The following is a 4765-nucleotide window of genomic DNA, read 5'->3' on the forward strand; positions in this document are numbered from 1 at the left end:
TTTGTTCTTGATATGTTGTTGATATAAACTCTTGACTAGTGTTTTGTTCTTTTGGCAAAGGACATTATGTTTAGCAAGCTAATGCGTGAGCATGTGGTTGGGGGAGGCCGCGCAACTGCCATTACTCTTCTGTCCAGGTCCTCCAGGGGGATGTCCACCTCGAGCGAGTCAAAGGGTAAGTGGCGCACTGTTGGGACGCCAAGAACATCCCAAGAGGGTCAAGGTGAGTTCCATGGGCACCCCTCCAACCGGCTCCACGTGTCCTTCTACCACTCCTCCTCGAGACTCAGGGAGCACACGTTTTAAGCCCCATCGTTCCTCCTCTGGGAGCTTGTACACTCATCATTCGCTTGACCAAGAGAGGGAAGAAGAGTTCTCCTTGGCTGTTGAGATTCTAAAGGGGGTGCTTACCTCGGAGGACAAGCGCCTTCTCTCCCTCGTGCCCCAAGAGGATCTTAGTAAGATGATATCTTTTGATTTGGTTAAGGTATACACCTCTAATCACTATCGTTTCTTGTTTCTTGGTTGTTCTTCTTTTAACTTTCTTTATGTCCTAAGTAGCATCCTTGTGGGAGGAGTTCCTTTCGCAACCTCAGGGGCCACTTTCAAAGAGGATCAGGCCGGTGAGATGAAGAGGGCCACTTACCAGGCCGAGCTTAATTTCCCCAACACTCATGGGGTCCATGAGTACTTGGGGGGTTATTGAGCCAACTGCCTGCTGGAGTATCAAAAGTTTGAAGAATTCCAGAGGGAGGTGGTGAAGGTAGCGGTGCCTACCTTGACTACGACTTTCAGGTCTGTAAGGTGCAGTTTGCTGCTCAGGGATACCCCCTCCCCCCGCAAGAGAAGGAACTTCATTTCTCAATTTCGATGCGATGGTGGAGGGTGTCCTGGATCCCTTTGCCAAGCCTACTGCTCCTGTGTTCGAGCTTCCACCATGGAATCAGGTCACCTCCATCCTTCAATTTATTTTTGAACAGAAGTTGTCTAGCCTGCTTACTTAAATTTCAAAAGGAATTTACAGAAGAAGATCTTGAATGCATTCTAGGGGAGGTTGAAGCGAAAGAAAGGAGTCCCCCTCCCCCAAGATACTTTGCCAACTTTTGCTGATGAGAACGTCCCAAGAGCTTGCTCTTCCAAGTAGATGAAGGAGGATGCCCCCAAAGCCTAGGAGGAACCTGCCCTTGCTGCCTAGGTGGAAAAGAAGGAGAAGACCCCGAGTGCACGAAAGGTCGCACTATGTTATACCCCATTAGGAGAAACGACATGATGATAGCATAGTAGTGAGGGGTTCTGCTGGTTGGTGTATAAGAGTGGAATGCTTTTGGCATCATTCTCATTTGCTCACCAATTATCATGTATCTTGCTTCATGTTAGGCCCAAAATATCCGGCACGTAAGGCTTATTAGCCAAAATCCAAGTTCTAACATGTGCTCCACACCACCTACTATGTATCTCCTTGAGTACGTGTATCCCTTATTGTTGGGATAAGCATCAGAGCCAGGGGTGTGTGAAACATTTCTTGTACATCCCCTTTTGCAACAAAAATCGAGAGGCTTAATCTTTGAGTCTAGCAGCATTCCATCTATTATCTAGGAGGTGTCCCCTTTCTAACCATCTTGTCGCAATTGTTCGCCAATCTTCTCCATGGGAGCTGGCTTGGATGCTTTAGGGAGGCTAGGGCTATGGTAATGTTGTATGGTGATGCACCTAGTTCAACATCTTTTGAGGCACTCGCTAATTTGAAGAGGCAATCAACCTTAATATTATCTTCCCTCGAGATCTATATGAGCTAGAAGCTCTCAAATTTTGCCTTCAGTTCCTCTATTTGTTGTAAGTATTGAACCATATTTTTTTCCTTGGCTTCATATGTTCCTTCTATTTGTTTGACTATTAGTTGAGAGTCTGGGTAGGTCACAGGCGTTGGGCCCCAACTTTGTGAGCCATGCTCATGCCTATCACGAGTATTTTATATTCGGCCTCTTTGTTCTAGGCTATGAATTTCAAATCTTATAGCATATTACATGTCTTCCCCTTGGGAGGAGGTAATGACTATACCTGCTCCAGTTTCTTGTGTCATGGCCGATCCATCCACATGAAGTAACCACAACTCTTTCTCAGGAGCCTCCTCCAAGGATGTCCCTATCATCTTGGAGAAGGAGTTCGCCAAAGCCTGGGGTTTGATTGTTGTACGTGGTAAGTAGGAGATGTAGTACTCACTTAATTTTACGGCCTATTTCACCAATCGTCCTGAAGTATCTGGTTTACCCAAAGTTTGCTTTAAAGGTAAGTTAGTTCTTACCCCTATATGATATGGGAGGAAGTAGGGGCGCAGATTCCTAGCCACGACCACCATCGCATGCGCCATTTTTTCTATGGGGATATACAGTTCTTCTACTCCATTGAGCACCTCTGACATAGTAGATGGCCATTTATTTTCCTCCATACTCCTGAATGAGGACAGAATTAACTGCCTTTGACGTGGCAGAGTGGTAGAGGTAGAGGGTGTCCTTTGACGAGGATTTAACCTGTAGAGAGAGCCTTGCCAAGTACCTTTTAAGCTCCTCAAACATCTGTTGGCAACTGATGTCCCATTTTAAGTTTTTTGCCTTCCTCAACATCTTGAAGAAGGGTAGGCTTTTCTCTGTGCATTTAGAAATAAATCGACTGAGTGTTGCTATTCTCCCAATTAGCCGCGGTACTTCATTATTATTGGTCGAGGCCTTTATGTCAAGGATGGCCTTAATCTTGAGGGGGTTGGCCTCAATGCCTCTTTGAGTTACCATTAACACTAGGAAGCGTCCCCCAGGCACTCCAAATTCACATTTGCTTGGGTTGAGCTTCAGTTTGTACTTTCTTAAGACCAAGAATGTTTCCTCTAGATCTGTGATATGATCTTCAGCTTTCTTGATCTTCACTAGCATATCATCTATGTAGACTTCGACATTTCTCCCTAATTGAGGTCAAAATATCATATGCACTAGACATTAATACGTGGCTCTAACATTCTTCAAGCTGAATGTCATGGCAATGTAACAAAAAGTACCAGCAACTATGATGAAAATGATTCTTTTGTGATCTTCGGGAGTCAATATGATCTAATGATATGCTTGCGAGGCGTCCACCATACTTAGTAGTTTGCATCCTGATGTGGAGTCCACCAGTTGATCAATCTTAAGCAAGGGGTAGAAGTCCTTAAGGCACGCTTTATTGAGGTCCCTGAGCTCCACACACATTCTCTATTTTCCTCTTGACTTGGCTACCAAGACGACATTGGACAACCACTTGGAAAATTTTATTTCCCTAATGTGTCCTGCAGTTAGTAGTTTATCTACCTCAACTTGGATAATTTTATCCTTCTCTAATCTGAAGTGTCTTTTCTTCTATTTTACAGGCTTGACGCTAGGGTCTATGTTGAGATGGTGAATAATGACACCTAGGTCTATCCCCTCCAAGTCTTGGGGGGTCCAAGTGAAGATATTCACATCACGTCGGAGGCATTGAGTCACCTCTTCCCAAATCACACCTTCCATTTGGGAGTCAATCCGAGTAGTTTTCTTAGAATTCTCTAGCATGAGTTCTATAGCAAGTAACCTTAGCTGGTTGAACCTTAACAGGTGTCTCCTCTCCATCCTTGGTTTCTTCAACCAACACGGAATCTCCCTCCTTTGCTAGGGGTTTCTTCTTTAGACGCCTTGTTTCAACACATTTTTTGCCCTTTTTGAACAGCCTCCACGTAGCACTTGCGAGATTGCAAGTGGTCTCCTTGTACTTAACCAAGGCCTCCAGGTACGAGGAATTTAATCTTCACTTGATAGATAAATATCACAACTTGAAAAACATTACGCGTGGGTCTCCCAAGGAGGACGTTGTATGCTGAGGGTATGTCTACAACCAGGGATTTCAGTAAATAAGTCCTCTAGGATGGCTCGGTCCCTAGGGTTCGAGGAGCGAGATTATGCCACGGGGATGCACCACTTCGCCTGCGAAATCGTATAAAGAAGTGTCTACTACTTCTAGAGGGATGTCCCCTAATTGCATCTAAGCAAAGCTTCGTTGAACAAGATGTTTGCAGAACTACCTGAATTTATAAAGATTAGTCTCATTTCATAAATAGCCAATAAGGTTGTGATGATCAAAGCATCACTCTGCTCGTCCAAACTGAATGAGCGGTGTGTTCTCTAGAACTTCTATGTCTAGGACCTCCTTCAAGGTTACAACATGTGTCTCTCATACTTGAGCTTTTCTTGCTCTATGTGAATCACCTAGGATAGATCCTCCTGCAATCATCCGTATCACCCCCTTGCTTGGGGGGTCCCTGGCCTCAGACCTTTCGCCAGCCAGGGACCTAGGCGTCTCCTAGTTCCGGATTGGAGTCCTTCCCCCTCTTAGATTGATCTGGTTCTTATTTTTTATATAGTCCCGTGCCTTGGCATTCTCCCAGCATATGGATTCCTGCAAGTGCCGACATCCTTTCATGATGTGGCCATAATCGTAATGAAAATGATTGAATTTGTCAGACTTAGGTTGGTGAGGGCTATCCTCAGCCATTTTGGGATGTGCCAACAGACCCTTGCCTTCTACCGCGATGAGAGCTTGAGTTATGGGGACATTCAATGGGGTGTATATAGGATTCACCCTCTGTAAAGGTAGCTTATTATCCCGTGAGTCCGTCCAGGGTTTCTTGGCAGTGGTCTCCTCCTTCATCTCCTTCTTTTTCTCTCCACATCCTTCCCTCTTGGAGACTTTGGCATCCTCCATATTG

Source organism: Sesamum indicum, linkage group LG4 (genome assembly GCF_000512975.1).
Source record: "Sesamum indicum cultivar Zhongzhi No. 13 linkage group LG4, S_indicum_v1.0, whole genome shotgun sequence".
In the NCBI taxonomy this organism is placed as follows: Eukaryota; Viridiplantae; Streptophyta; class Magnoliopsida; order Lamiales; family Pedaliaceae; genus Sesamum; species Sesamum indicum.